The sequence below is a fragment of the Phalacrocorax aristotelis genome, chromosome 11, assembly GCF_949628215.1.
Source record: "Phalacrocorax aristotelis chromosome 11, bGulAri2.1, whole genome shotgun sequence".
NCBI lineage: Eukaryota > Metazoa > Chordata > Aves > Suliformes > Phalacrocoracidae > Phalacrocorax > Phalacrocorax aristotelis.
The window spans coordinates 22,365,309-22,386,225 of record NC_134286.1 but is presented as its reverse complement, the minus strand read 5'-3'; the positions used below and the strand labels follow the sequence as shown (position 1 = coordinate 22,386,225).

The following is a 20,917-nucleotide window of genomic DNA, read 5'->3' as shown; positions in this document are numbered from 1 at the left end:
ATAACTGCAGTGTACTGCTGCTCAGGAACTGCACTACAAACCACCTTCTTGATGGGTTTCAAGCTTTAATTTTTTTCCAGGGGGTTTAAGAACCCGTTAAGGAAATTGCCGTGTCTGTAATGTCTTGTAGACAGTATTTTGAGGAAGGGGTCAATAATTCATAGAATCATTAAGGTTGGAAAAGACCTCTAGGATCATCAGGTCCAACTGCCAACCCAACACCCCCAGGCCTCCTAAACCATGTCCCCAAGTGCCACATCTACATGTCTTTTAAACACCCCCAGGGACGGTGACTCCCCCACCTCTCTGGGCAGCCTGTGCCAGGGCCTGACCCCTCTGGCAAGGAAGGCATTTTCCCTCACACCCAACCTAAACCTCCCCTGGCGCAGCCTGAGGCCGTTCCCTCTCATCCTGTCACTGGTGACTTGGGAGCAGAGACCGACCCCCCCTCACTCCAGCCCCTCTCAGGCAGCTGCAGAGAGCGAGAAGGGCTCCCCTCAGCCCCCTCTTCTCCAGGCTAAACCCCCCCAGCCCCCTCAGCCGCCCCCCAGCACACTTGTGCTCCAGACCCTGCCCCAGCCCCGCTGCCCTTCTCTGGACACGCTCCAGCCCCTCCAGGCCCTTCTTGTCCCGAGGGGCCCAAACCTGAGCCCAGCATTCGAGGTGGGGCTGAGCACAGGGCCGAGCACAGGGGCCCCATCCCTGCCCGGCCCCTGCTGGCCACACCAGTGCTGACACAAGCCCGGGGGCTGGTGGCCTCCTTGGCCACCTGGGCACTGCTGGCTCATGCCCAGCCGGCTGTCAGCCAGCCCCCCCAGGGCCTTCTCCGCCGGGCACTTCCCAGCCCCTCTGCCCTGGGCCTGGGGCGTTGCCTGGGGTTGGTGTGACCCAAGGGCAGGACCCGGCACTGATTTTCAACAAATCTCTATACCACAAATGGGAATGTGGGTGCTTTTCAGACAGTGGTCTAGTTAACGTAGCACACGTAGTGTGGTAATTCAGACTCCAAAAATTCTCATACTGCCTTCATAAACGAGTGATTCCTAAAGATTTCTAAAACTGACTTAAAATACTATTAAATAGAACAAATTTACTTAGCTAAAATAAGAGCCAATGTAGCGTCTTAAGTTTGCAAAAAGTGTAGACCTGATTTCCTCTTACGCCACTGTAAATCATAGTGTAACTCTGTTGCGTTAACGGTAGGAGTCTGAGGAGTGGCTGGGGAGAGACCCTACCGTTGAGTTGTGAGGGTCAGACAGGACCCCCTGCTTTCTAAACTCCTTCTCCGAGAGGAGTGCAGGTGCGGCTAAGCCCAGTCTTAGTCTCAGACTTGGTCAACAGTTTATTTTCTAAGAGTTGTAGAGGAAACCGCTCATCAGAGTATTTGTTGTTAGTAACTCATTTGGCAGATGCCCTGACCAGTCGCATTCAATGAGAACGATCACAGCTAGATTAACGAATAGTGCAATTTATTAAAGCAACAGACACACAGGTTCTTTGGATTACTGGTGATAAGATTGCTGGTTACAAAACACACATAAATACCAAAGATACTAGTACACTGCTAGGTTACAAGTATGCAAAACAAATATGAAGCTACTCTAATATGAAGCAAAGCAACTCTAATACGTTAGGGACTTAAAGTGACTCTCTAGAGGTTTCCTATCTTACCCAAAGGCATCCCAGTGGGGGGAAAGAGAGGCTCAGCCCCTTGACTGGTCCCAGAAGTCAGAGTGGTACACGATGGGATCTTCCCCAATACCCTCTTTCTCTTCACATATTTTATACTATTTTTTACCTTTCAGGTGAAGCTTGAGTGACTCTAGTCATACATCCCTTTATTATGATTGGTATAAAATTTCCTTGCTTTACTCTTAAAAGCGTAGACTAGAAGAAATTCGAAGCACATGCCCAGTGAGGGGTGGTCGCACCTTAGAGGCGGGTAACTTTTGGGATGGAGGTGTGTTTCGGTATTATAATGATATTATAATGAGCAAAGTTCACCAAAAGGACAGCGTTTTGTCAAAAGCATGACAGACTGTTGCCCCAGGGTGGCAAATGTGCAGTCTACCAGCTCCATGGTACGTCAAGTTCCCATTTATCACAGAGCTGGCCGGGACACCTCCACACTGCTCCACCCTCCGGACAACTCCTCTCAGAGTCAGTACGCCAAGTTCTCCTGGCCTTGCTGACATCTAAGGTTACTGGGGAACTTCCGTGGAATGGATTCCTCACATATCAGCTGAACTCCACCCTGACAGCTTCTTCAGTGCTGTACCTTTCCTAAAAACATAAGTTTAATTGCTAAGTCACCTCCAGTGATTATTCCACAAACACAACTTGATAGTATGCTCACACAAGCAAAAAGGGATCAGACCTTCATTTTAGGTTCTCCTGACCATTTGTGCAGTGTGAACGCTTTTTCAAGACCAACAATATACTACCTGGTTTCAGGTATTCTAATTGACTACGGTCTTTATTTTTTCTGCTAATTTATTCAGTAGCCATATAGTCTTCCTGTGGTTAATTAGAGAACTCAGTCAAGCTTGTCTAAAGATTTTATAAGTATGAACATGTTCTCTCTTCTTGTATCTCCTTTTCCTGCCTATTAATCTCACAACAATTAAACTAAATGCTTCTTTTTAAAGAAAAAAAAAGGCTATTTGGAAACTCCATGTTAAAAGCCAATAATTATTCCCAAGTTCATTCTTAAAGAAAACAATAACAAAAAACCATACAAAACTAATCAACAAGTGGTAGAGGAGCATGCCTTTGAAATCAAGGTGCTCATTTGACACCAATATAAACCGCACTGGAGGACGCGGCATTACACCAGTACAAACCTTAACCCTTGAATAAATTACCCGACAATCACACTGTACTGAGGACGTCCTTTAACTTTGCTCTTTGTATATCAAGGCCTAGGTAGGCAGACCAGATCCTGGAAAACTGGAACAAAAGTCATCTGTGGGCTTTTGTTGATGTGAATTTGATTCTCCAATAACTCAGCTCTACTGAGAAAAAGTTCAAAGAGCTTTCACACCTCAAAACAGAATAAAATAATCATGGGAATTTCTGGTTAGGCAAAAATCTCTGCTTATCCTGCACTGTCAGTGAGACCTCCTTCAAAGACATCTGACTAAGGAAATGCTCTGCAAAACAAATTAATACCTGACGGAGCAAATCAATCCTAGTTAAAGCTCAACCCGGCCGTAGGGACGATGCCGTACATCTGCTCTGACCCAGCATGTAACAGCGCTGATAGAAACTGAACTACTTCTGAAACAGCATGTTCCACAAATTAGCACAGGAAATTCTGAAGGATGGTTCTCTACCAGCACATTTTGTTAAAGTACACTGCACGGTTTAAGGAGGTGTATGAGATGGGAACAGGGTATTGGTTTTATTAGTGGGTAAAGATAAAAGAAAACTAGATATTCAATCTCTAGAACATAATCACAGGCAGTTGGTGGTTGATTGGGTAAAACAACGTCTCTGGTCAATTATGATTTTGTGGTTCAAAGGATTTCTTGCACGGTTTTCTGAGGTACCTAGTTCTGATCTGTCAGAGACACTGTAATGGAAGCGAGGCCCAGAGCGCTCATACAGCACGGCAATTCTTACACTCCACACAGCCTGTAATGTCCCAGCATCACATCACAGAGAGAGCTGAGTGTATACAGCCTTTCAGATTAGGCCTAAAGAGCGTTCTGATCAACTGCATTTACAAAAACTCCATAGCCAAGTCAAATGTGTTCAAGACAAAGGGCACTGAAAATTGCTACTTGTGTAACTATGCATCGCTTTTGCAAAATTTCCTTTGTGTTTTTACCTGGAGACAGAATCTTTCCTCACTTCCTCATCTAAACTGCTGAACAGCACTATTGTGAGATTTTTTCACACACTACTGTGCTCCACTTTATCATCATCATCATGCGCAATTCTTGCATAACCCTGTTCATCCACGGGAGGCTTCACCTCACTGGTAAAGTTAGTTATTCTTCTAGGTGAAATCAGCACTTTTAGAACAAGGCTCTATGAAAATGCTTTGAAAAAGAGAAAACCCTCTTCTCTTCTTGATTTTTGTGTTGTATTTTATTTGTCTGATTAGTATAAAGCATGCAGCTGGCTGGCAGCTTGGTCAAGATCATTTTTCCCCAGTGCATAATGAAGATTTTCACAATGCAAATAGTCCTGTACTTTCTGAGAGCTCTGCTATATTAGATTTAAAGTCTTGGAAAAGAAAATGAGCTTCAGACGCAATCTTGACAGCAAAATAACAATGTCTAAGTTCAGTCGGATATTCATAGCCCACAAAATAAACATCGGCCTAATAATCTCATTAGGAACCAATTCCACGAGGTGGCCATTCTGGTGATGACTTCACTGATAAACAATTCCAAGTATTTATAGCCTACTTGGACTGTAAATTAGAAATATTAGACGAAAAAGGAAAAGAATAGGTTTGAATTACAGGGGCGTAAGTTTAATTTCTACCACAGTAATCCTACTCCTCTGCTATTTTTATAATCACAAGAGCATTCTATTTCATTTTCCCCAAGGTGAATGGCACAAAGGCATATGGAATAAAATGAATTTGCCTTCTTTAGGAATATTTTATCATCTTATTTTAAGAGATGAATAATAGCAAATCTCTTATCTTCTGCACAGCAAATCTTCCTACCCTTTATTCTACATTACTATGTATGTAGCCATATATATGGTCTCATACATACAAATTTAAACAGCGAGAACAATATTTGAAAAACCAAAGAGCAAAAAAAAAATGCAGTGGGTTATATAAAATAGTCCTGATTACAAAGGCAAACAGCAACATTACCATAAGGGCAACATTCACTCAGAACATTCTTTTCTGTTAACTCTTTTTAATAGATATTTCCTCCCATTTTCTTTCATTTAAAAAGCTGAATCTGAATTTGTTCTCTCTGTTTGCTCACAGAATAAAAATTTGTCAGAATTGTCACTGACTCTGTTAGCCCTCTGGAAAGTAACTGACGGCATTGTTGAAATGTATGCTGACGGGCAACCGATGGCTTGTTATTAATATGTATACCACTACCCAGCTAATAAATCACTACAGAAACAAATGCAGACGGATTCATAACACACACCTAAGCAGTTAAACCAGGTTTGTTTCAGTGAGAAGATAATGAATGCAATTCAGGGATGTGAAGCTATATTCCAAAATCTGCCACTGGAGTAACAGTATTTACCTGACAGGACTCCGTTAGAGCTTAAGTAATTTTGACAAGCCACAGTCTCAATAGTGAGAGGTAAATGCTCGTGTGATTACGTGTTTTAAGGGAATATCTCATTTTCTCGCAAGTCCTTTGCACGTACAGTCAGCCAGCATGGCATCCAGCAGCCTCCACCTAGCAAACGGCAAGAATAACCAGCGGCCTCGTCCCCCAGCACCACAGTGATGTCTCCCCCAGAGGCATGAGGCATGGAAGAAGCAGCCCTGCATTAGCTCCCGTCTCTAGATAACAAAGCAAATCTCTGCAAACTGTAATCTGCAATCCTGCCCAGAACCCGTTTTTTGGGTTTTTTTATCTCCTTGATAAGCACCTTCCGCTTCTTCCTGCACTCAGGGCAATCACTATATACAGCAAACTTAACCCAGGCATACTCAAGCTCATCCTCAAAAGGTGTTTGGGTACTATTTTAAAAATAATCACCCTTAGCACTTCTTACGTTCAGGGCATTAAGCAGACAAACATGTACTAGCATTAAGCAAAGAAGCATTTATTAAACCGAGGACCAAACACTGTATACTTAGGATAATATTTTGGTAGCATTTGGGACTGGCAAAGAAGTTTGCTGCTTTCCAGAACTCCCCCTTTGCTCCCCACCTGCGCAGCAGGGAAGGAAATCAGCAACCCTCTTTGTCTTGGTCACCCCTCCAAAGCCCCACCTAACCTCCCAGCTCTCCAGAGCTGCCACTGTGACACCGAATGCAGGCATGACGCAGCGCTGCCTGCGCTACGAAGGCAGGACTGGCTGGAGTAATGCTGATCGGTCAGAGACATCTAATGGTGAAATTAGTGAAGTGAAAGTATTTCTGCATCCCTGGCAGAGCTCTCACTTGACAAAAGGAGAGCTTCAGAGCACAGATCTTTAGATACGGGACTCGCTTTGCCCTTTTGAGGTGGCAGAGAGAGCACTGCAAACTGGGACGGTTTATGGGAGCATCGCATGGGCCAAAAAAGGCAAAATAAAAAGCACAGCAGCATTTTTGGTAATAGGCTTCCGGGTGCTTTTCTCAGCCTGAACAAACACATGGGAATCCCCACCAGAATGACTACTGTCCAAATGCCGGGGCTACATTTGCATGTTTAACTTACGCTGTTTGCATCGCCCCATGAAGCCTTAACAACCCGTACTTCAGCACCCTTTCAAAGTTGTGTTCCCGTTGCACTAGGTCACTGCTCAGTCAAGTGATTCAAAGGTGATAATTTTATCTCTCTTCATGAGTCAGTGTGATCCAGACTTGAGATTAGTGTCTGGCAGTTCAAAAGAAAGAGCTGACAGATGATAGCCCTTCTTGAGAGACACAAATGTTTTAAATAAGCAAAGAAAAAACGTTGAGAAATGAGAGGAAGTCAGGAAGCCTAACAGGTTATCCATTCTACTTCCCTTACTAGTACTGATCTATTCAAGATACCTATTTCTAAATGGGAAAAATAAAAATAAAATTAAAAAAAAAAAAGAAAGGAAAGTAGAATTAAGAATTTTAGCCTGATAACGAAGCAGCCCAAGCTTGAGCCCTGTCCGTTCTGCTCCTCGGCCCTCATTCAAACAAATTCTACCCACCTGGCTCAGAAGCTTTACAGGCTGCTCCTCCCCCAGGTCTGCACAGCACAGGCAGACTGATACCAGTGATTTAATTGCTGAAGGAGCTTTGTGCCTGTTTCTTTTAAAACTTCTGTGAAAACAAGTAGGAATGAAATTATAGGTTTAGAAGTACCTTCTTTGCCATTTTTTGCTGAATCAGTTAGCAAGTCCACCCCCGTCCCTCATGAGCATGCTCCCGTAAGATGGCTATAAGAGGAGGAAAAGCCCATAAGCCAGTTTCCCCAGGGTTAGGGGCCTTGCTTTGCCTTTCTTCTGCAGAACCAGCCTGCGGGAGCAGTGTTGCGAGCGTAACAAAATGTGGTGTTACCCAGGTCAGTAAATTTAATCATTCCTTTCTATCTATGACTAAATGTTCTTTGAGGTTGCAGGTGCTTATGTCACTATGGTCAAAAAAATTTAAAAGGCAACCTCATTCCTGAATGTTTGTTAACCTCTAGGACTTCCCTCTGGAGGGGCAAAGAGGAAGGAAAGGTTTGAGCTTGTAGGAAATAACTTTTTAATTCAGATGATCTTTATGTTTGGGAGTCTGGTTTTTGTTATAAAGTGTTATAAAATGCCTAACTCTCAAAGCAGTGATTATATTTTGTGAAAACCAGGTCACTGTGATCTGGAACCTACCTCAACAGCTAATAATTGAGGAAATAATTTTTACTACTAAATTTTAAAATATCAGATCAAAATAAAAGAAATCTGCAGTTTCAAAGAGAAATTATAAGCTGATGAGACAGTTGTTGGAGCTGCATCATCACTGTAAACTGTGAGGTCCAAAATGGGCTGAATGCAAAAACTTCCCTGAAATGACAAATACTTTTTGAAGCCCTGGGTTCACAGGGAACTTCAGTTTGTTGGGTTTTGTTGGAGTTTGGGTGTGGACTTTTTTCAAAATTACTTTCTGAATTGCAGAAAAATTAGGTATAACATTTTATTTTCATGTTTTGGGATGGGATTTAAAAGTGCACTCTTAATTTAAACTAATACCGTTTAACACAAGCATAGTCAAGTAATGAAAATTACCTCCTAACAGGCCGAGTTAAAGTCCAGGTGGAAACTGCAGCTTTCTATAGTTTACAATGGGCTGCTTTATTTACGTTTCTATACTACTCTGTCCAGCACTTTGAAGTCCAACACTTGACAAAGCCTGTTAATTGAGTTCTCGGGGTTTTGAAAAAAACATAAAGAAGCCTCTAAATTTACTGCATCAAAATGTTAGCCAGTAAAGTGAATGGTAATTAAACTAAACACTTGGACTTGATGATCTTCAAGGTCTTTTCCAAACTGATTCTATGATTCTATAAAATGGCCTGAAGAATATGGCTAATAATCAGTGCCACTCTTTACAGACAGCTGTTGCTTTCTTTTAGCTATTAGTCTAGCATTTGCTCCACTCATCATCTAGCTTAGATAAGACTTGCACTGCTTGTATGTATGATATCTCTCTGTATTTTGTGTCCTTGTAATAAGTCACAAGATTTCACAATTCTAGGGAATCCACTCATGCAACAGGTAGAGTTGTTCTAATGGAAGTTCATTGGGTCTAATCTCTGTGAAACCCCAAGGAAATTTTTCCTCAAAGATGGAATGACTTAAAATAGGCTTTGGGCGAAGCAGAGAAACTGAAGTTGACCGAGATAAATATGGGCCATCTGGAATTTTGAGTTATAATGGGCCGCACAGACTGGAAATTAACTTCCTCCCGCTAGAGAGGACAATGTGTATTGTAGCCTCATCCACTCCTGACTTAGAGTGCTGAAGCTGTCTGCTGGAGTGACCTTTACTGAAGGTGCAGAAATTTCTTTACTCTCTGGGACAAGCCAATGCAGTCTAAGACATGTTAAGTTCCTTCTGCAAACAATCGGGTTCTTCCATTGCTTTCTGGAACAGTCAATTACATGAAGGCCCACTGAATACATGAAGGCTGATGCTACCTTATTTCCTCTGCGTTTAGATTTGAACACTATAGTTTTTAGCCTGCGTTCCTCCAGACATGCCTGCCTGCTGACTGAGCACAGTTTTTACTTTGGTGTGTAACTGTATTTCCATCCAAACCTTATACTGCAGACACCTGCAGAATCCAGATGGCAGGTGCTATTTTAGCATCGAGTCTACTATTTCTGCTTCCATAGGAGATCCCTGATCTGATGCTCTTCAAAGATAAGATTGATATGAAATACCATAAGCCATTAGAAAGAGTCTTTAAAACTGTTGGAGAATGTGGACTCAGTGTTAAGGGCATATTACTGAAGTCATGGGAAATGGACAGGTGCCATCTCAGCCCTCTTCCCTTCATTCCCTCTCCATTGCAGTTCAAAATTACTTTAATCTGCCTGGGTGGAAATATTCCTGGCTTTGTCATTTAGCTTTCTTGAGCACAAACTAGAGAGTGCTTGTCAAATTTATCCCTAATTTACTTAGAAAAGCTGCCATGATCACCTTGGAGTAACTTTCATATTAGTGTGATGTGGAGTTACATCTGAGCCAAGTTCTTAGAGGTAAGAAAACCAGCTGGGTTCATTGTACTATCTAGACTGTTAAATAAATCACTGGTGAGCCTTTCATCTGAGGGCATGCAATTATATTACACATCACCTGTCCCTAAGGGAGAAGTCAAAGGGTTTCAGTACGCACAAAGGCAGTATAGCATGTGTGGCACCACTGCTTTCACGTTGACGCTCTTCTGAGGTTTCAAGTCCACGTGGTGATCGTGAATAAACATGAATAAACAGACCAAAAGGCTCTAGTGCTTCTGCGGACCTTACGTGTCAGGTACAAAACTTGGAAATGCGCTGGTATGTACAGTTTAAATGGTCACTGATTACTCGATCACCCAGCAGTACTTGCTTTTTTTTTTTTAAATAATCTGGATCATTTTTTTAAGTTGCCTTACTGGGAAAATTTTGCCTTCTAGCCATGTTGCAGGCCGCTCCCTAACTGGGCCATCACATTTGTCACTGCTTCATGCTGTGCCCTCCCAGGACTTGATATCATTTCACTCTAAATAGTTAAGATAAAGAATAATTTTGCTGAACTTTACTATATAGAATCTGAAAGCACTGATTCTTATCTCTTGGTAAAGAGCAGAAATATATTTATAAATGCATACAGACCTGTCTGCAAAGCCTTTTTTGTACCTTGGTAGTTCACAAAAAATTCCAACTTGGCTGTGAGAATTCAAATTATATTACTTGGCTAGCAAAAACTAGAAAAATAAGATCTCCCACTGTATCTTTCAGCACTGACTAACTTTAAAAATATTTTGAAGGTTTTCTTGTTGGCTTGTTTTTTCTCCACAATTAATAACTGGTATTAGGATAATTACATTCTTTCAACAGAGCAGGGATGAAAAGAAGAATAAACCACTTCTTTCATCAAAATACCTCAAACTATATCAATGCCTTTCGGTGGCAGTGGAGGATGATTGCCTGTGCTTAAACTCTCTGTGGCTCTGAACAAATTAGTTTCATGAAAGCTTTGAGATGTTGAAGATTTTCTGTCTGAAATTGGCTTCCTGTCATTTAAGAATTAACAAAATTAAGGAGGAGAGCTTAAAATGTTGTTGCTTGAGTAGGAAGGCAAGGTCTCTTGCATAGGAATTGAGTCGTATTTTGACGATCTATGGACTACAGTTCAAGTAAGGAGATGGCGTATCTCTTCAAGGTGAATATTCCAGAGGTGGCTGCAGAACTAGGTAGGCATTGCTGTTTTCTCTTTTCAGTGATTAATGCTGTCTTTGTACTTTGGAACCACTGCTCACCGCAACCTGGCTGACGACTTCATTTAAATGCAAATGATGCCATTGAAAAAGCACTTCCACCAGTACGCAATAAGTTCAGCAGTCGTTCCTGCTGTTCCCATTGTGACGCCTTAATCAGGACAACTTCTGTACAAAGGTGACTGACTAGGCAGCTTCCTCAGCCTCTGGTGAAATCAAAATAGGTCACTCGTGTAATTCCCAAATGGTTCCAGGCACCGAGTTCAACAAGGTCTTTCTGAGTGATACAATTCATCCCATTCTATCGCTTCCCTATTTCAAGATAAATGTGTTCCTGAGAAAAGTTGCTTTGTCTGGAGGTTTTTGACTATTACTCCCCTTAATGATCTGAATTACTTCCCCAGTTAAAAAGATGTACCTTTTAAGTGACCTGGCAGATTTAACATCCTACCTGTTCTTTCTTTGGATCGTTTTTACTTCAGATTCAGCAAGGTGCAAAAGCAGTTGTTAAATACTGGTTACAGGTACTGTTCTCTTCTTGGTTATGTCCACAAAGAAAGAACGGTCTTATACCAGAGAGAAAAATTTAAATTTGGGGTGTCCATTTCTACCCATGATCCCAGAATACTCAAACTGACTTGACCAGCATCACTTAGCTGTACTGTTAATTTTGTGTCCCCTTCATCCACACAGCCTTTTATTTATCAGCACTTCAGAGCAGTGACTGTCCTTCATAAGTCCGAAGGAGTCCTGACCCTACCATATAGTTTGAAGTTAAATAAACGTTGCCACATAAGGAAAAACTTAATAAGAATCAGAAAGGTCCTCTTCTCCACTGGACATGCTTAAGGTTCCCATTAGAAGATGCAGTGCTAGATAACAGGTCAAATTCCTTCTTGGAGGCAGCAAGCAACAGTGGTTACTTCACCTGCTTATACAATTACTATGTTTAAGTCCTAAATGCCTTCTCAAAAGGCCCCAGCCTTCATACACTACCAGATTACCAGTGCATTTATCTTGGGTTTGTTCCCTCTGTATCATAGGCCTAAGCAGGTGCGGTACTTTGACTCCTGGAAAGGGGCCTGATTCATGAGGGGTATCATTCATCTGAGGCTGAAGAATGTGACTAGGAGAGAATAAATCACAAGTCTAATGTTAACGGTATAATTTTAAAAGGTAACTTAACTTTGATTTGTCAGTGCTGGCTCACAGCACAAAAAGTTAATAGCTGGATGTTTGTGCTTGGCCTGTACAACCACGTGGAGGATCTTCTGTGCGAAGAGGCACAGCATGGCTTGCAGCATTTTGAAGTACAGAGTGCCTGTGTTGCCTGTTTCCTTACTATTTCAGACTCAGTAAGAGTGAATTGTTTCTGGATAACATTTAAATTCCTTTTACATTAGCTATTTATATCTTCATGAAACTTTTATTCAAAGTGATCAGGAGAAGCTATTTCCTTATCCCTGCAAGCACCACAAATACAGAGTTAAATCTTTGAGAAACAAGCTGTTGCTGTCACTGAATTGTTCCCTCGCTGCTGGTACTCAAGCCTTCCCAGAGGCAAACTAAAGCAATTCTGGAATGTTCCCAGACTCTATCAGTTTCTGAAATGAACCTCCTTCTAAGATATAGTTTGTTTTCCATGGGTTAGCTTAAGGCTCTGATGTAGTAAAGACTTTAGCAATGCACTGAATCATGCTGGGCTACGAAAACATCTTTGGGGTGCTTTGCTTGTGCTTCGTGTTGCTAAGCTGACGAGCAAGGATGATTGTTTATCAAGTCTCTGAATTGCACCTCTGAATTTTGGATTCAAGTCTCACAGAGAGAGATGGAAGGGCAAAAGCAATCTTCTCATGTGCAGCCACCCAGAAAGGATCTAGGAGATGCTAAAGCAGAGGACACAGGTGATTTCTACCACAATAAGAGATTTAAATCACTCTAATTTGGCCCCATTGATTGCTCCGGTACAAGGTTTATTTTGAAACATAGGACAAAGGGATGCCCCATGAAAATAAGAGGCTTTACAGATAACACTGAACAAAGGAACATGACAGAACTGTTTGACCATTAACTTGGTTCACAAATGCCTTTTGAGGTTTGGAAATATATTTTTGTTCTGTATTAGGACATAAAGAAACTCTGTGACTATAACTGTGCTCACCTTCCTACTGCTCTGACTCCACTCTCCTAAACGGGACGACTCTCCCTCAAGTAAGGGAAAATATATTTTTAAATATTTATCCATGGAATGAACAATATCAGTTTAAACTTGAGACATCTGCTAACTCATTACAATCCTGTTTATTAACAGCACGACTTTAAAACCTAAGTCCTGTGTCTTTGACTGTGATGTATGATGTAAAAACTAAACTGATTTTATTTAAAGGACATTATTTTATGTCATTCTTATTTTCGTAGTCTTTTGCCTTCTGACAGGCCCAGCAGAGTACCACATTGTAATACTTGGCAAGATTGGCAACAGTTCTTTAAAGTTTTTAACATTAAGGGGGAAAAAAAAAAAGGTAAATTGTTTTATGAACTTCTAAAACTATTTTGGATCTTAAATTACCAGAAATCACCACTTACTTGACAATTCTAAGCCAGCCCTTGCATTCCATTTCAAAACAATAGGGGTGAATATATTCACCGGCATTATTCAACCTTTGGAAGTAAGAAACAATTTTTTTAAATTATCAAGTTGACAGCCTCTGAGACCAAAATGACATTAACTACCAAACCAGTTCAGTGGATACAATAACCTCTTCCAAGCGTGTCAAGACAGACCTGTACATACCTTCCCCTTTAGGCATGTCCCCCTCCTCTCTTCAGCTCTAACGATTCTGCTTTTCCCTGCCCACCCATTTTCCCTGCCTCCACAAACTAGGAGCGAGGAAAATGAGAGAACAGAGAGATGAACTTAGGGCTAAGGAAACTCCCCGTTTCACATTTCCCTTGCAGGGCCAGATTTGGCAGAGTTGAAGCTTCACTTCTCTCTGACCACTCAGCAACTGCACAGTGCTGTGAAGTCAAAGGTCATCCAGGGCTAAGACTGCTATTTCCAAATGGCACCTGAAGACCCCTCAGGATGAGCAGGATTTGTCCTTGCACCATCTAAACACTGAAGGCATAACAGGAAAAGGGAAAGTTATTTAAAGGTTCTCTCTAGCAAAGGTTGCAGGAATTTCCTCCCGCAGAGCATCCAGCTGGCTCACCTGCCCGCCTGCCCTAGAGGTGGGAGACGACATGCACTGCAGCAGCCTTCTCTGGCTGACCTGCCAAGAAGGGAACTGCTCCACCCACCGCCGCGCTGCTGCCTTTTGCAAACAGCAACCTCCAGAAACCTACGGAGGCCAAAATTAGACACAGCAGTTTAGATAACCCTGGGAGATAGTACAATCTTTTCCTTTGTTCATTCAGCATCACTAGCACAGCAGGCCAGCTCCTGAAGCACTATATTTAGTTCAAGTTAACGTCATCTGGTCACACATGTGGATGCATTTTACCTACGTGTTATGTTTGGGAATCAGATAAGCTTTGCCTCCACACCCTTCATTTTGTGCTTGTAACAGTTCTCTTGGTTCAGCTTCATTCCCCATTCAGGTATAGAGGAATGATGGAGGATTTCAAGCTGAAGAGTGAAACGGGAGTTTAAAGAATGCCTCCAGCCCCTTAGTTCTTCCTCCCTCATCCAGGAGCCCTGTCTTTGGCAGCTGTTTGGCCAGCAACTTGGAGCAGTGCAGTCTCAGCTCAGTAATGACTAAGTCAAAAGTATGGATGGCTGTTTAGCCTGTCTAAAATAAGCTAGAGTTTTTGAGGCTAGGTCTTCACATCATAGGAATACAGCTGCCAGCATCGCTGTCCCAGGAAAGGCTGACTTTAAGTCCTTCAACCTCAGTGCTTCATTTCTTAAACACAGAAGAAGGTAAACAAGCGATCCTCGTTACAAAGAGCCTTTTCTCCCAACCTGCCTTGTGAGGTCTGTGCCTTGCTGCAGTGCCAACTGCGGGTAATCACCTGTTTCCTAGAGTCTGATTTGGAGTTTTCCTGGCATCTCTCTCAATCAGAGCAGCCTGCTGGCTTTTGTATTCCCTGAGGAGGCAGCTGATAAAACAGAGGCGAGGCAGGGCCCATGCCTGCTGAAACAGAGAGACCACCTTATAAAACTAGCCAGGATTGTACATTCTGTCAAAATAAAAGAAAAATAGTTATCAAATGAATGTACTAGTAAAGTAGCAATATGCAGGTACCAGTTGCAAATTGCTCTAAAGGAAAGGTTTGGGGTTTTTTTAATATGGTTAAAAAATGTTGGCATTCTATAGCGATTAAAAAGGAAGCGGGGCAGTCAAGGGAGTGTTAGATCAATGGGCACAAATTTGACTGTGGCAAGGTTGTTAGATGAAATTTAAGAATTGAGGATGAAAAAGAGAAGTATCAATAATTTAACAGACTTTATTCAGAGATCCTCAGGAAGCAGATAGAAAATTCATGCAAATATTCAGTCCTCTCACCTCTAAAATGATCCCCTGTACTGCCTAGTGGTTTTGTTTACTCTTCTGCTGAGAAGAGTAAGCACTGTTCTAGACCTCTGCAAATCCTGTTCTGCTAAGGCGATTCACTGGCTGGGCCAATGGGTCAGGATTTTGTGCTTCGGGAATTCTGTTCTCTGGTGTATTCCTCTTCTTGCTATGTAGTTCCTAAATGAAGGTCATTAATGAAGTTCTTAGTCTGGAGAAGTACATAAATTATTTTCCCTAGAAAGGATGGCAAATGCTCCAAACAACTCCACCTACAACATATCTGGCAGTTACTATTGGCAGCCTTAACAAATGTTTCTCCAAAAGACATTCTGTATATACCGCCATGCACAGAGATGCATAAATTAGTGACCAAAATTAGCTTCAAAATGCTCAAGTAGCTGATAGAGTAAAATATTTCTTGCAGGGTCAGTGTTTGACTGGGACTAGTTCAAAATAAGCTTAAGCAACTCATTTTACTAGGAATAAGCAAACACTAGAAAATAAACTAGCTCAAGCTTTTCTTGTGTTGCACAGATACATCTAGCAATGGTTTTGCCCTGTACTTCCCAAAATAGATCTGCTCGTTCTCATACAATGATTACGTCTGTCCGCCAGATGCATTCAGCTCAGGGAAGCAGGCAGGTACAGACTCAACTGAAAAACACCGTCAGTCACCGTAAGAAAAACTTCTCCAGGTCTAAGTTGTCTGGTTTAGCCTTGTAATGAAGATGTAGCTGGTGTTCCGTGGGGCATCAGTTTTGCAGTGCTGATGCTTTTCAGCTAAAAATAGAGATGACATTTTAGTTTTGCGTTAAAATATGTATTGAACATGCTGAAGTAAAACAGCCTTTCTTCTGGTCTTAGATGTTAGTTGTGACTTTCAGGGTTGTGGTTGTCTTCAGTGGGACCTCCTCAGAATTGTGTGTTTAAGCATGGTTCAGGCTGTGAATGAGTTCTGAACTCCATAATGCCCAAACAATTTAGGAACTGGAATTATCACACTAAGACTTTGAAGAGCAGAAAGGAAATAGATGGTTTTACCAAGAAACATGGACTCCTGCACTATCAGTCACTCGGGTTCCTCATGTACTAAAGCCAAATGCAGAACAGAAGCAAGTAGGCTTGCTTGGATGGTCAAGAAAAACTATGAAACAGGGAATATGACAAAGAGCTTCCCTGGGAGGAACACAGTGTCTCAAGTCTAGTATGCTGTCTCATCTCTGCAGCAGCATAGCTACAGACTGGAAGAAGCGCAAAGGTTTGTTGGCCAAGATGGCTTACAGTTGGCAAGCTATGTGGAAGTAGAAGTCTTTAGAAGGAATATGACTCAAGGGTTCTGCAGAGAAAAGCACAAAAGGAAAATTATGTGGAACAGAATTATGCCGGGAAGATGGATTGGGCGATCAGGGTAGAGGGGAACAGAACAGGAGCCCACACTGTAACTGTCAGCTGACACGCACTTATACAGGATAAACAATGAACCAAAAAAACTAGTAAAAATATCAGGAGCCTCCACTGTAATTAGATTACTGCACTGTTTATTGAGAGGGGTTCAAACCAAAGCACTAGCAGGTCAATAGTACTTTCTGTGTGCTTGTCTCAGGCTGTCCACGTGCTTCAGAGCACAGGATCTGGCTAATGTCACTGTTCTGAGATTTAAATTTGCCATCTCCCTCCAGAAATACGTGTTGACAAAGTGAAGCAAGCCATAAGTTGAATAATGCAAAATAAGGTAATTTTGAAAATATGTAAGTTAGTTTCTCCCTGTTCCTTATTGTCTAGCTAAAATGGAGAAAATTCACTCAAAATGTACTCTGATGTACTTTCATGTTCCCAGAAGATAGCTGGGTTTGTGTGTGGGTTTTTGTGGGATTTTTTTTTTGGTTGGTTGCTTGCTTGGGTTTTTTTTACCAAGAAGATAGTAAAGAAGTTTCTTCCACAGAGCTATTGGAATTCCTCAGAGACATAAAGCCTTCCTCCTGTCACAGAACTCAGTCAACATTCACAACCCATAGCAATGTCATATAGATCCACTGTGAATGACTATAAGTAAATGCTTAATGAAGGGGTGTCTATGCATGTCCTCTGTTGAAAAGAGATTTTGATGGTCAGACTTCTTTACCCAGCTGACAGTTACTCAGCCATCTGTAAGTGGTACCAGTAGAGGGTCACCTGACTTTAAATACAGGTATCCTGATTTGCTTCTCCTAATCTTGATCTTGAAATTTAAATGTCAAGTGGAGGAAGAGCTGTGAGTCAAGTGGGTTTTAAATAGTTTTAGCATTTGTATATTGTTTTGAAAGTACGAGGTAATACAGCATGCCAGTCCTGGAGAGCCTCGGGCACTTCTGTAGCGCTGTAATGTATATGCACTCAATAAGGCCTTGTTGGAGAACTTGACCTTTGCCTCCTAAATGCCTTCATTTCTTTTCCCAGGTATCTCAGAGATATACCCACATCTGGAAGATGACATCTACTGTAAGTCACAGATGCACCAAGAGAGGCTTTCATATGTTCCCCATTGCACTGATCCTATGCACCACTGCAGCAGTGGGGAACAAATCAGGTATGAAACCTTCTGATGTGTTCTTCTGTGTGTGATGTGTCATCGGCACGTCTCCTTCAGTCCAAAGATATCAATCTGACATACACCTACTGTGATGTTCCTCAAGCCACAGAGTTCCTCCTGCGAGCCTTTCAGCAGCTTTGCTGCCACATTAGGTCAGCTCCACAGCCAGAAAGTAGCTGCAGCACAGCCAGAATTTCCCCATTCACTCCTCTCAAAACATCTTCCCAGACTTGTAATGAAATGCGTCATGGATGTGGTGAGTGGCTGTGGGAAGTCAGGTCCCCACTTTCAATACTACACAAGGGAGAAGAAAGGCAACTCACTGGGGAAACCCCCAGGAAAGGGAGTCTGGGCCTTGTCAAACAGTGTAAAGATACAAACTCTGAATTCTTCAGGCACGATGCTCTTGGCAATTCCTGTTTCCTCTTTCCCAGAGCCTCTCTAAGTGCTGTTATACTGCTATGACATCTGACTTTGAAGCAGCAGAGTCATGAGTGACACAGGCCTTTACAGCCCCTGACATGGACATTGTCATTACGTAATCTGCGTGCCATCACAAGTTTATTTTTACAAACATTTCTGTGCCCTCTGTAAGCACTTGGCAATTACTGGTGACACATGCTCTGTGATTTGGGGACACAGGATTGAAAAGGACATCACTGGTTCACTGAGTGCAGTCCCCTGTATATAATCCTGTTAACAAGTTAATCAAGCTTTAATTTAAGACTGGGTACAGCGTTTGCCTCCGCTGCTCCTACTGAATGCCTTGTTCTGGAGCCTCTTTCCCGAGTTCAACCCAAGATGTATCTTATTGTCCACCTCTGTCAACAGAGGAATACTGAGGCTGTTCTGTGGAGGAAACAAGTCCTATGAATGCAGGGAAAGGCTATTGCCTCGTAAGAAAACACTTGCCTAAATGGAAAAAAAAAAAACCCTGCAGGTCTTGTTTGCTGACCCTCTTTATCTCTGTCTCCACCATTTCAGCTGTACAACTCTCCGCACTGAAGAGTCAAAGCATGTCTGTCTGCTGAGTAGGTATCGCACAATTATACAACACCCTTTCTTGCTGTTCTCTCCGCAGAGCCTTGCAGGCTCTTGAAGAGGAGATGCAGAAGAGAAGATGATTTTGGGGGGTGACATCCTATCTTTGGCGGGTAACATTGCCAAAAGGTAACAGACATGAAGCACCTTCTTCACAACTTTTCTTTTTATCCTGAAGGCTCAGAATTGATCAGCACAATTTTGCATGAAAAATTTATTTTCATGGATGTTCTTTTTTACTTTGTATCAATTTAATCAAATATTTAAAGATTTTAAAACATGAATTTTGAATTATTTCACATCTAAAAATTGAGGGGTTTTAAAATCTTATTATTTTTACTTTTTTCATACCAACAGTACAGGTGTTAGGAATAACAGATGCCAAGTGGGAAGGTGTTTCAGTATGCAAGAAGAAAGCATCTTGCTCTAGAGAAAAATAAGATATTCATCAAAATAAGTAGCAAACTTTGTTTAATCATTGTTTCTTTGTTACCGATCATCTCAACTATAGCGTTATCCAAAAAAAGTAAAATTAAAAAAATACCTGGCCAGACCTTCAGGTTTAGTTGTATGTTTTTAAAATCTCCAAATAAACTTCCTTTGTACTTGAAATCAATGTTCAGGTGCAGTCCTTTCTACAGTTTGATTTCTCTTCACCTGAGCACCAAGACAGCCTGATGCAGGCAAGCATCGGCCTAAAGACAGTTTTCAGATTCAGCCATTCCTCCTGATTACACCACTTCGGGAGCTGTCCTTACTTGTGCTCACCAAGGTCAGACCACGCGAAGGGCCTATCAGACTGTGCAGAAGATTGTGGAGAACAGATGATTCCTTGTACTGAGACCAGAGGTTGTTTTTCTAGAAACTGAGAATATTTCATGACCACATCTATTCTGCTAGACAGAAGGTGTCTGCAACTACGCTCCCATACTATCTGGGAATAAAACATAATGTTCCCTGTGTAGATGAGCATCCAACTCATCACATACAAGCTTAGAGGACTCAGTGGGGCTATTAGCTACTGTCAGGGGGTGGGGGAAGAATAACAAAAAACCAAACAACAATACCAAAAATCTTCTAATCCAAAGGAAGGTTAGGTATAAGTATTTCTAGGAGGGGTACCAGTATTTTACAAGGTGTATGGCACAGGGAGGCAGCAGAGGAAGGAAGCCACATAAAACAGCTCACAGCACTCAATAACCATTTAGGAATAACTTTCCTCTTGAGACTGAATATAGGTAAATAAAACCTATGTTATATACCCTTGAATTTAGGCCAGGACTTCAAATTTAAGTAAGATAACACTTGTATAAAAGAATACCACAGTGTCATAACTGACCACAAGAGGTCAGAAACTCAACAGTCCAGCTTATTGCAAAGGGAGGCTGGTTATATTTGATTTTCTATTGAGAAGGCTGAGTACCCTTAACCTTAAACAAATTATTGATTTCCCTTTGATTTTCTTTGGAGATATGAGGTTTTAATTTGAAAGCTTTGAAGGCCTGAGTTCTTCCCTGTGCAGAGGTTCTCTGTATACAGAATCACAGAACGGCAGGGGTTGGAAGGGACCTCTGGAGCTCCCTTCTTGACCCTGCCTCAAGCAGGGTCCAACCCCCTGCTTGAGCAGGCACCCCCAGAGCAGGGGCACAGGACCGCATCCAGGCAGGGTGTGAATGTCTCCAGGGAAGGGACCCCACAGGCTCTCTGGGCAGCCTGTGCCCCTGCTCTGGCACCCGCACAGGGAAGGGGTTTTTCCTCATATTTAAGTGGAACTTCCCATGTTCCAACTTGTGCCCGTTGCCCCTTGGCCTGGCATTGGGCACCACTGAAAAGAGTCCGGCCCCATCCCCCTGACACCCGCCCTGCAGATATTTTATAAGATGCCCCCTCAGTCTTCTCTTCTCCAGGCTGAACAAACCCAAGTCTCTCAGCATTTCCTCACAAGGCAGATGCTCCGATCCCCTGACCATCCTGGTAGCTCTCTGCTGGACTTGCTCAAGCAGTTCCCTGTCCTTCTTAAACCGGGAGGCCCAAAACTGGACGCAGCACATCAAATGCAGTCTCACTAGGGCAAAGTAGAGGATAACATCCCTCCCCCTGCTGGCCACACTCCTTTTAATGCAGACCAGGATGCCACTGGCCGCCTTGCCCACAAGGGCCGCATGCTGGCTCAGGGTCACCTCGCTGCCCCCCAGCATCCCCAGG

The 20,917-nt window shown here is 42.3% G+C and overlaps 1 protein-coding gene and 1 long non-coding RNA gene across 2 annotated transcripts in view; one reads left to right on the top strand and one right to left on the bottom strand.

Moving 5' to 3' along the window:
- LOC142063012 (uncharacterized) overlaps positions 1-20,917 on the bottom strand; it is a 313,397-nt gene that overhangs the window by 226,518 nt on the left and 65,962 nt on the right. The window lies entirely within an intron of this gene.
- LOC142063017 (uncharacterized) lies at positions 7,043-19,167 on the top strand. The gene is made up of 3 exons (XR_012662608.1): positions 7,043-7,187; positions 17,539-17,668; positions 18,753-19,167. It is a non-coding gene; the product is annotated as an uncharacterized LOC142063017 (long non-coding RNA).